The sequence below is a fragment of the Sarcophilus harrisii genome, chromosome 4 (assembly GCF_902635505.1).
Source record: "Sarcophilus harrisii chromosome 4, mSarHar1.11, whole genome shotgun sequence".
Taxonomy (NCBI): Eukaryota; Metazoa; Chordata; class Mammalia; order Dasyuromorphia; family Dasyuridae; genus Sarcophilus; species Sarcophilus harrisii.
The window spans coordinates 243,085,827-243,098,677 of NC_045429.1; positions in this window are offsets into that span (position 1 = coordinate 243,085,827).

Genomic DNA, 12,851 nt, shown 5'->3' on the forward strand with positions numbered 1-12,851 from the left:
CTATTATGGAAGAGGGTCAACCCAGGGCACTAGAGAGACCAATTTTATCTTTTCATGCATCTCTTGGAAGTATTATAAGTTACCTTCCACAACATGAATGTAAATGTACAAGCATATTCAAAAAACATGCCAGGAAAAGTGATACTTAAGCCTCATTTGACAGTGACTTATAGGATTTGAAAGCAACATAAAGAACTCATCAGTATCTCTACAAGAGTCCAAGAAACTAATCCAAGTTAGATGCCTAAAAATGCTGTTAAAAAGCCAGAAGCGACTGCTGAGGAAATAAGAGTTTTATAGTTTGAAGACAGTGGCTTTGATAAATGATAAGGAGGATGAATAGTACACTGAATTGAGTAGAGTACTGGAACAGTGTACATTGTGTTACTTTTTACTTTCCAATAAAAAGGAATCTTGCAGTAGATGGCAATAAAAGCAAAAAGAAATAAAGTAGATTTACCAGTAACAGGAGATGAAGTCTTTGTTAAAGTACTTTCACGAAGTAAAACCTCTCACTTCAAAAGCTAAAATCATTGCAGATGTTAAGTCAAGAGGTTACAGTTGCAATCTGGTGGGGATTTGGTTAATGATAGCTAAGAATTTACATCTATGTCTGACTTAAGAGTTATTTTTTCCCACCTTGAGTTTTGATTTTAGGTAAATCCTATCCACAATGCCATCCTGTTTCAGCAAAATTTCAATTACTTTGGTATCTAGGTTAGCCTAATAGTAATAGTAATTTGCTGCCCATAATAAGCAGCAAAATTGTTATTATTGCTACCTTGAATTGAAAGTAGTTTATGCTGATCTAAGGAGTAGAGATATTTCCAAAAATAATTTGAAAAAGTGCTTCAAATTTGTAGAATCACTTTTTTGAACCAGAATTTGTGATTTTTTTTGACATAGGAAACTAAGAAAGAAATTTTCTTTATCAATTTTCTGATCAGGTAATTTTATTTTACCTGAATTATTAGACTTAATCTTAACTCTAATTTCTAATTTCTCTCCTTTGCTGTCTTTGAAAAGAGAATAAGCTGGGAGAAACACAGAGAGTTGGTGACAGAGACACAAAGATAAAGACAGAAACAGGGATAGAAACACAGAGAGAGAAGACAAATGTTCTCCTCAAAAAAAAATCCTACAATGGAAAAAAAAATCAGAGAGTATAATGCATTTGGAATAATTGTTGTCAATTATTACTATACACAGTTGTACATCATATAATGCACTTACTACGCACAAATAAAAACCTGGCATCTCTTGACTCAGTATTCAAATAATTTATGTTACCTATTTAGTGGTGTGTAATTATTACGTGGTCCTTTATTATCATTAATAAGATTATGCCAATTAGTAGAAAACATGTCTGCTGAGAAATGAAAAGATATCGTAAAATTAGAAGAACACTGCTGTTTTGTAGCCAGAAAAACTGCTTGTAGTATTATGGCTGTAGATTCAAAAACATATAACCTTTTGAGATTTTAGAAGCTGGTTCATCATCTTGTAGAAAGTATTAATGAGAGGTCTTAATAGTTCATATTTTCTGAAACCAAGTCATCTATGGCTATTGGCACTGAGAAATGAGATGGCCATTTCACTTTCCAATCTGGATTATCCAATTTTATGTAATAATTAGGATTTTAATCCAAAAGCAGGATACCATGTGAATTAACAAAATATGAACAAAATTTAGTAGGAAGACACTCAAACTGTGCCTGTACCATGATTTAGAAGAAAATAGATTTTACCTTTTTTGTAGCAAGCAAAATTTAGAATGGTTCATTTAAAACAATCCCGTAAAATGTAATATTCTTTATCCAACTCTTAAATTATGACTTTAGAAAAGATGATAAAAATAAATAAGAATTGTCTGAGTTATATACACAGAAATCTTAGTATTCCTCATCAGCAGAATTTAAAATAAGGATTAAAAAACAACAATCCCCAACATCAAAGCAAATATACAGAGCTTGAAAGATCCGATGACCACTCTTTGCAGTACCAGGCAAAGCATACTAATATTAGACATGATCATTTATTATTAACAAAGGATTTACGAAAAATTCTTTGACTGCCTTCCAGGAGATACCAGGCAATTTTCTTAAAGCTTTTCTATATATGAGGAATGGGAAAGAGACAGAATCAGTGAGGCAAACACAAACAGAAATAAACACAGAGAAGTAGAAACAGAGATAAATAGAGAGACGGATAAGAATGACAGAGACAGAAGTATAAAGAAAGAAGGAGGGGGAAGAGATGGAAGGGAAGAAAAGAAAGAAACTGGGAAGAAGGGAAGAAAAAAGGAAAGACAAAAACCTCTTCATTATGAATCCAACTATTCTGGAGAGCAATATCGACTCTCAAACTATGCATACCCTTTGACCTAGCAATGTTACTACTGGGCTTATATCCCAAAGATATCTTAAAGGAGGAAAAGGGACCCACATGTGCAAAAATGTGGCAGCCCTGTTTGTAGTGCTAGAAACTGGAACCTGAATGGATGTCCATTAATTGGAGAATAGTTGAATAAGTTATATGTTATATAAATTATATGAGGTATATGAATGTTATGGAATAGTATTGTTCTGTAAGAAATGACCAACAGGATGATTTCAGAAAGGTCTGGAGAGACTTCCATGCATTGATGCTGAGTGAAATGAGCAGAACCAAAAGATCATTGTACATGGCAATAGCAAGCCTGTAAGATGATCAATTCTGATGGACGTGGTTTTCTTCAACAATGAATTGATTCAAACCAGTTCCAGTTGTTCAGTAATAAAGAGAGCTATCTACACCTAGGGAGAGGACTGTAGTGCAGACCACAACATAGCATTTATACTCTTTCTGTTCTTATTTGCTTGCATTTTTATTTTCCTTCTCAGGTGTTTTTTTTTTTTTTTTTTTTTTAATTTCTAGATCCATTTTTTTTTTTTTTTTGTGCACCAAGATAACTGTATGGATATATATATACATATATTGGATTTAACAAATATTTTAATATGTATTGAACTACCTGCCATTTAGGGGAAGGGGTGGGGGAAAAGAGGGGAAAATTTGAAACAAAAGGTTTTGCAAGGATCAGTGTTGAAAAATTACCCATGCATATGTTTTCTAAATAAAAAGCTTTAATAGTAATTAAAAATCCTCTTCATCCAATTGGATAATGACTTAGGAACTTTTTTTTTTCCAATGGTCAACTTAATTCGAGAAACATTTCCTGAATATTGCCCATTTTGCCTATTACTTTGCTAACTAATATGGGATTGTTGAAGATGAATATAAAAAGAGCTAAATATAATTTTTAACAATCATTCGCTTAAAAGGTTAGATCATATAATCTCTAAAATATCTTGGAACTTTAAATCAAATGTTTATTTTACTCCTCTCCACTGAGATTTTACATTCTAAATAAGAAGACAAAGTCAAAGAGATGAAGCAATTAAAGAATAAAATAAAATTTAAAATTATGATATGTGAAATTAGATTCACAATTTCTAAGACTTGCAATGATGCATTTTACATATGGTCAAAAAAGGGAAAAGTCAGCTCTGACTGGAGTTATTCTAAGACATTTGTGGAGGTGATTTTTTTTTTTTTCCTGAGGCAGTTAGGATTAAATGACTTGCCCAGAGTCAAAAAGCTAGGAAGTATTAAGTGCCTGGGGCCTTATTGATTTCAGGACTGGTGCTGTATCTGCTATGCCATCTAGCTGACTCTGGAGGTGATTTTTAAAAGAAGGCTTTAAAGTGGGAGAATTTGGTTAAGTGATAGAGATAAGGAAGCACATTTTAAATAAGAAGAATAGTATGAGGAAACATACAGTTAAAAATAATCATAATGATGATGCAGGTAAGCTCTGTAAAAAACTGCAATCTGTAAAATTAAATCTCTGAAAGTCTGTTCCCTTTGATTCCTGGCCTCCCAGACTCTAGAGAGTCTATGAGACAGAACATATCCTCCAGTCTGGGCCTTTTTAAGATAAATCACTCCCCTCCTCCCCCATTGATAGCTGGCTCCCCATTCAAATTCTATCACTGATATTGAGTGACTGAAACTTCAAGATGAGTATCTAGGCCTGGGATGGGTATTGGCTTTCTTTTTAACTTGAAGCTTGAGCCTCAGATTTCTATAAAAGATATTTCTAAATTCCTGATCCTTACAGAAGACTGGAATAAGGCATAACTGCCTGCCAGGACTCTTGTAAGCTGTGAAGACATTATCTTCTCAGCGGAAAAATCTTTTGTTATTTTTTTGCCACTGAGGAGTCAGTCTCCTAGCAAAGCTCACATCTCATCCTACTTTAAACTTCCCTTTTTGCCACTTAAACCCTGAATTTTTTCACAAAGGACCTGCACTGACCAGAAGGGGATTCTCACAATTCTTCAAACTGCTACTAACCTCATCAATGACATACTGTATATTTTCCATTTTAGATTAAGCAGATGATAATGATGATGATAATGGAAATAAACTAGAGGCATTTGAAGTTGTGTATTTAAATTAATGATTTATTGTGACTGGTGCTGAATGACAGAATCAAGCATTTATATTTCAGACAATTTAGACCTGAATTATACTTCATTTATGGGGATAAAAAAATGATGTACAGAAGTATTTTCCCATATACACTTTAATACAAATAAACAGCAAAACTGACACTAAAACCCAAGTTTACTTTTACTTCACACCCATTATTCTCTCTTCCACACATGACAAGTAATTGAGAGTCATCCTTTTAGATTTATAAAGAATAGACAGACATTCTGTAACTCTAAGAAGATCAATCTAGTGCCACTCTATTGAATGAAGAAGTTGCATGGTACAATAGATACAGGAGTAGATTTGGAATCAGGAGGGTCAGGCTTTAAATATCTCCTTAAGCATTCAATACAAATGTTAATATGTGTAAGCACTTAGCCTTTTTGTGCCTTAGTGTCCTCAGGTGAAAAATAAGGGAGGGTAGACCTGATGGCCTCTAAGATCCTGTCTTTCTAAATTTATGATTCTATGATATTGTAGATTATCCAACTACTTCTGTGACCTTGGGAAGTAAAATTAATCTCTTTGAGCTGCAAAATCTTCTGTAATGATATATATATATATATTTTTTTTTTTTTCCTCAAGGACATGTTGTAAGGATGAAAGAGGCTATGAGATGTCAGTTATACTGAAAAGAATTAAAAGCACTATGCAAATGTCAAATAGCTAGCATATCTCTTCCAAATTGGAAAGTTAGGAAATACTGGACTCTAAAAATGACAAAGAAGATATAAATATTAAAGTTTTTCTTCCTGTGTTTGTTTTATAAATTATGATACAGAAAATTAAGATTTTAAAAGTTTGAAAAGAACTCAAGGTTTAGAATCTGCTTGACTTAAAATTTGATTTTAATTGAAAAGGAGGTATTTCTTCAAAGTCAGAATCTTAACTTAGAAATTGGATCTACAACCAGGAATTAAAGTGACTATAAAAGCCAGATCTTTTTTTATGAGATTGAAATTCCTTACTTTTTAAATCCCTCTTGTCTTTTCTCTCCCTCCTTCTCTCCTCCAAATACTAATCAGAATAAAGGAATCAGGAAAAATACTAAGAGTAACTGGCTAAATATTGGGGTGACTTCAGATCTTTCAGAGAGGAATGAATACCAAGAAACTAAAAAGTTGCATATCATTTGGGAAATGTCTGAACAAACTATGTTAAATAAATGCAATACAATATTATTGTGCTATGTAAAATGAGAAAAGGGAATCATATCAGTAAAAAGTGTAAAGCCTTGCATAAAATGATGAAAAGTGAAGTGAGCAGGATAAGGACAACAATTTTTAGTATTTTAAAACATTGAAAGATTTAAAAACTCTGATCAGTGTCATGGCCAAACATTAATTTTGTAGTATTTATAATGAAGAGTAATGCCTATATCTGACAGAGAAATAACGGATTCAGGATGCAAAATGAAACATATGTTTTTGTTTAATATGAGAATTTGTTTTGCTTGGAAATGCACATTAGTTATAAATGTTGTGTTATTATTTCCCCTCCTTGGGGAAATAAGGAGAGAAAGAAAATAAAAGATTGTTAATTAGAAACAAAACAAACAAACACCATCACCACCAACAAAAACAAAAATAACAAAAAGTCAGTTCACTCAATTCAGGAAACATTCCTGAGAAGATGAATGGAAGACACATGGCACTAGAGGAAAGGAAGTTTTAAGAGCTGGGAAGGCAGCAATGCAGTAGAAACAACTACATTAAAGAAAGAGTCTGAAAACTACATGCCATTTGTAAAGGTAACCTTGAATTTTGGTCTTCCATAATTCTGTTTTCATTCTGACTTACTCAAGGAACTAATTTGTACACTACAAAGTAATCAAAAGTTAATTCTAAAGAAGTTAAAATGCAAAAAATATATATATATATTAGAATTTCAACTTTATGGTACTTTATTATCTGGAAACACTAAAACTTGTTGCAAATAATCAGTCAGGGGACTTCCAATTCCCTAGATTTAACTCAGATAAACATTCCTCCTAGTGTTTATCATAAACCTTGCTGCCAATAAATTCATTCTCCCAATTCAGTTTCTAAAATGTCTATTGTATACAAAGCAAAGTACTCTCCAAGAGATCTGAGCACATTTTAAACATTCAAAAAAGATATAAGGCTTCCATTTTAATTATGGAATTGCAGTAATGAGAATGAACTATTTAGTCTATTTTCAGACATAGAAAGTAATATTAGAAGGAGAAAAAAATACTTTCATAAAAAAATGTTCTTTTTTTAAAATTAACCTGGAATAAAACACAGAATTTAAGAGTGAGAAAGATAAATATAAAATAGAATCAGAGTGAAATAAGACATACTTTTGTGCTTTCTGACCTAATAAATGGTTTCTAACTCATTTCTATTCAACTTATTAAATTTTTCTTGTGCTATTTTTCTTGACACAAGAGGGAAGAGAACAGCTTTTCACTGATCTGAGTAAGATAGAGTTCCACTCTGATCCTGATGCCACAGACTTTAAACCACTAAATTGCCAAGTTGTCCTGAGCTGAAAAATTATGTCACGTCATCTTTTTTTGTAAATTTAGATGATTTAGAATTTGTTTGGTTCTACCATTGTTAATTAGCTTCTTGATGGATAAGAAAGTCCTTTCCCTTTTTCAGATTTTATCTGATTTGTGGAGTATATTATTGTCTTTACATTGTGCTAATTTACATGGCTCTTAGGATTACAAATTTTCTCTCATTAAGTCAGATTCCTATATATGCATAGTCTTTACCTATCTTGATTCCACATCATTTTATTGATATGTGCTGAGATATTATAAATTATAATTATCACTGTCTCTGAGTAGTTATCAATTAATTAATCATTAAACATTTATTAAACTCCTATTCTGTGACAGGCACTGTACTAAGAACTCTGGATATAAAATGGTAAAAGACAGTCTCTACTTTCAAGGGACTTCTTTCATATAGTTTACTTCCACTACACATACATAAATTTAACATAGTACATTTTGATTTTTTTTTCTTTTTGCTATGAAGAACTATATGGAGGAAACTGAGGACACAGTTTCCAATTCATATACAAATTCATTTATTATACAAGTTAGATGATCAGTAGATCTATTGATGATTCAGAAGTCAGGAAATCTTGAATTCAAAACTGACCTCAGATACTAACTAAATGTTTGCTTTAGGTAAATCATTAAACTTCTTTTATTGCTTCAATTTCCTCCACAGTGAATGGAAATAATAATACCTCAATAATTGACTCCAGTGCTGTTGGGAGTAACAAATATGATAATTTTGTAAGGCATTTACCACAGTGTCTGACATCTAGAAGGAACTTAATAAAACCATATTGCCCCATAGCTTCCTATGTTTTTCTCTAAACTTTTAAAGCTTCACTATATTCAACTTCAAAATTAAATCTTGAATTCTATAAACTAAAATTATTTTGATATTTCCATTTATTTATCATTTTATGGATTTTTATTCTTATTTATTTGAATATTGATGTTACTGAACTAATTTTTAACATTATTTTTAAAACTTATTTTTTTCCTAGAAATAGCAATGATTCTTCTAGAATGGTAAAAATGCATAGAAACTTGAAAACTGCAATACTATTTATTTCTGTATAAGTTCCTTTGACTAAAACAAAACAATTAAATTGGACTTTAGGAAATGCTGATCATTTAGTTTTTATGACCTTTTCTTCACATCATGTATGGAAGTCAAGAAAAAATAGTGAATGTGTAATGAGATCTGGCATGTTATGACATTTAATATCTAAATGGAGAAAAATATTTTAAAATTGATTTTAATTAAAAGTAAAATGTAGCTGTCATTAAGGTTTTTGTTTTTGTTTTTGTTTTACCTTAAGCACTTCTGGTTTCAGAATTAATAATAAAGGCCTATTTCTGGGGAGGGGGAAGAAACAAACTTCTACTACTTTTTAAAGTGTCCTCTTAGATTATCAATTCCAAGAAAAGGAGAAAATGGAACAATGTTGCTATAAAAGATGAATGAGGTGTAAGGGAACTTCACTTAGAGACATCTATCTTGTAACGAAGGAAAGAAATCCAAAAAGAGGAAAGAAAAACACTGTGCTAGAATGAAAGGGAACTGGCTTTTAGGCTGTCCTTCAGTCCATTGCTAGCTCTGCAAAATTAATGATCCATATTGTTATAGCACTTAATCTATGTAGAGTGCTCTTCTTACAATAAACCTATGACATAGGTACAACAATAATTATCACCTCCACTTTAGAAATCTGGAAACAGGGGTCTTAGAGGGATCAATAAACTGGTCAACTAGTCAGTACATGACAGGCTGCAGTTAAATTTAGTTATTCATTGTCTCCAAGTCCAACACTTTTCCAACGAAGAGAATGCACAAAGAATTCAACTATGGCTTTGTATTTAAAGAAGAAAAATAAACACATAAACACATAATATATAATGTATTGGAAATGGTAAGGGAAGCTTCTTGAAGTACAAAGGAGGATCAAACAAAGCATAAGACCTTAAGTTTAGGCAAATAGGATGAGGATAATCAACTTCAGAGAAAAGGCAACATTATTTCATAACTAATTTCTCTACTAAGAAATATGACCTTTACACCATAAATGACAGAATAACCTTAACTAAAAGGAAATCTATGGCCAAGATAAATAAAAAAAATATTATAACAGTACCTAGATGCCCTCAATGAATTCAAGTCACTTGGTCAGATTGATAGATCTATGATAGATTTTGCAGATGGGATTCATTAGTCACTGTCAGTAATATTTGAAAGACAATAGAAAACACAAAAGAATTGTAAAAATGAGAATGAAAAATGTCCCAACAAGAAGGAAGAGGATGAGGAGAAGAGGATGAGGAAAGAAGAAGAAGAAGAAGGAGAAGAAAAGAAGACAAGAAGAAAAAGACAAGAAGAAGAGAAGACAAGAAGACAAGAAGAAGCAAGAAGAGATGAAGAGAAAAAGACAAGAAGAGAAGAAGAGAAGAAAGACAAGAAGAAGAGAAGAAGAAGAGAAAGAGAAGGAGGAGGAGGAGAAGAAGAAGGAGGAGGAGTAAGAGGGGGAGGAGGAGCAGGAGCAGGAGAAGTAAGAGGAGGGGGAGGAGGAGAGGGGAGGAGTGGGGGAAGAAGAGGGAAAGGAGGAGAGATGAATCAGAACTGAACAGAAGATCACAAACTATTGGGTAGGAAAGAGGAAAAGGACCTAGGAAAAAAATCTGAGATGGTAATTGAAAAAAAAAATAGAGATTAAAAAAACCAAACATGGCCTCATAAAGAACAGGTCATGCTAGTATAAACTCATGTAATTTTTGACAGGATTAATAATCTGATACATGAAGGGAATAGTATAAATATATTTCCTTAGATTTGGGGGAAATATTTAATCAAACATTGTTGATATTGTTCTGAAGAATGAAATGGTGAGAGATGCATGAAAATAATTCAATCAAATGGAACAGAACTGGTCTATTGCCCATACTCAAAGAGTAATTGTTGAGTTAACTGCCAGAATGACAAAAATCTCTAATATGGTTAATACCTTCTGTTTCTGTGCTATCTCTTTTGCTATTTAATACTTGCATTAATAACTTGAACAAATTGGTGCCCACAAATTGGAAGACAATAAATTGGGTAGGAATAATGAGCATAATGGGAAATAGCAATATATATATATATATACATATATGTATGTATATATGTATATAAAAAAGCTAGCTTTTTTTAAGGTTTGCAAAGTGGTGTAAACATAATCTTAAAAAATACAACCTTGTGAATTAACATATTATTATCTTATTGTGATAGATAAAGAAACAGAAGTTAACTGACTTACAGAGGGTCACATAGCTAAGAAGTATATGAGACAAAATTTAATAAAAGCTCAAAATATTATATCATGTAGTTTCCTTGTTCGACAGTGTCAGCATTCAGAAGTATCTTGATGGGCTAAAACATTAGAATGAGTTGATTATTTCTTTATGAAATTAAAAGGGGATAAACACAAATCATTTCCTTTAGGAATAAACATAATAAATAGAATAAAATAATGACATGAACACAGAAATAAAGTTCTTAAAGATTTTAAAATGGATATTTCTAGTATGATGTTCTTCTAAATAGCTAATGTAATCTTAGTTTTTTTTGGGAGGGAGGAACAGGAGCATACATTAAGAGATGGGGCATGACTTCTAGGAATAAGGATAGGATAATCTTGTACTTCATACTCTAAACCCAGCAGAACTCATTTGTTCAGTTCTGAATCTCATGATTTAAAGAAAACATTGATAAGCTAGAATGCATCCAGGAAAGAGTAAATAAGGATGCAGAAAAATTTAAGATCATACTATATGATGAATGAATGAAGGGGGAAAATATAGTTGGTAGCTTAGGAAGGTCTAGATATCTTTGTATATAGGTATATCAACATCTTCAAATATTTGATGGGATAGCATGTATAAGAGTAACAAGACTTTTTTTTTTTTCAGTTTACTCTAGACACTAGAATTAGGAGCAATGAATAAAAGCAATAACAACTGCAACAACAGAAAAAAAAAAAAACCTGATTAGGACCAAAGTTTGAGGGAAAACAAAAACAAACACTAAAAACAAAACTAATTTTCCCTGCTAGGTAATAAATTCTCCCCAATGGAAGTGTTCAAACAGAGTCTGGACTACTAAATTTTGGTTATGTTATTGTAGAGATTCATTACACTGGATAAGCTGGCCTGTGGCATCTCTTCTAACTATCAAATTCTGTTATTCTATTTCATAAGACTTGATAAATAATCTGAATATAAGGTAGTGCAGAGTATAATCACATTTAAAAAAACATCTTTGAAAGAAAAAATGAGTATATATAAAATATTTTTGCATTTGAAATATATATGAAAATAATTCAGAATGATGAAATACATAAAGTACCCTTCTCAAAAGAATTTTATGATAAAATGACTTAAAAATACTGCCATTTCTATAGGGTTATAGATTTATAGTTTGAAGGGTCACTTGAAATTATCTAGTCCATATGCTCAAAGGGCTATCAAACTGTGCATGCCCTTTAATCCAACAGTATCTCTACTGGAATTGTAAACCAAAGAGATTATTAAAAAGGGAAACAGACACACATGTCCAAAAATGTAGCACCCCTTTTTGTAGCGGCAAATCAGTGGATGTCAATCAGTAGGAGAATGGTTGAATAAATTATGGTATATGAATGTAATTGAAAATTATTGTTTTATAAGAAATGATCAACAGGATGATTTCAGAGAAGCAGGGAGAAATTTGCATGAATGAACGCTAAGTGGAGTAGAACCAAGAGAATATTGTACACTACAAACAACAAGATTATGGGATGATCAGCTGTAATGGGTATGGTTCTTTTCAACAATGAAGTGATTCACGCCAATTCCAATAGACTTGTGATGGAGAGAGACATCTGCATTTAGTATTCAAGTACTGAATGTGAATCACAACATAGTATTTTCACATTTTTTGCTGTTGTCCTTTGCTTGCTTTTTTTCTTTCTTATTTTTTCCTTGCTGATCAGATTTTTCTTATGCAGCATGATAAATGTGGAAATACATTTAGAATTGCATGTTCATCTCATATTGTATTGCTTGCTCCCTGGGAGAGGGGAAGGAAAGGAGAGAAGGAGAAACATTTGGAACACATTTGTTTTGCAGGAGTGCATGTTGAAAACTATCTTTGCATGTTTGAAAAATAAAAAAGTTAGTCCAAATTATTTATTTTGATATTTGCTATGTGTGTTCATTGTGGAACTGACATTTGATAGGAAGGCAGTCAAACATCAGATATTTAGCCTTTCATCTGGGGGTTGCAATATTTAACAATAATATTCCTATTTGTGTTTTTCCACAAAGCATCTCATTGAGGTGTTGATCCATAGATAATTTATATTCCTACTTTCTTTTTATGTTCTATCACTTCAGTACAATTTTTTTGGATTATTATATTATTGTGTCAAGACTCTTTTTTTTTTTTTTGTCACAACTGTTAGGTAGTCCAATATTTTTATTTTTTTTCAAACTGTTCTCCAGATCTGTCGGGTTTTTTTTGTTTTGGTAAGATGTTTCAGATTTTGTTTTATATATATATATATATATATATATATATATATATATTCTTTAGAATCTATTTTGTTATTTCTTGGTCTCATAGCTCTACTGACTGTCTCTTGTCCAATTCCAATTTTCAAAGGTTTATTTTCATTTTCAATACTCTGTATCTTCTTTTCTTATTGGTTAACTTTTTTTTCATAATCTTCTAGTTTTTCTTGGATGTTTTATTTATTTATTTGTTGAT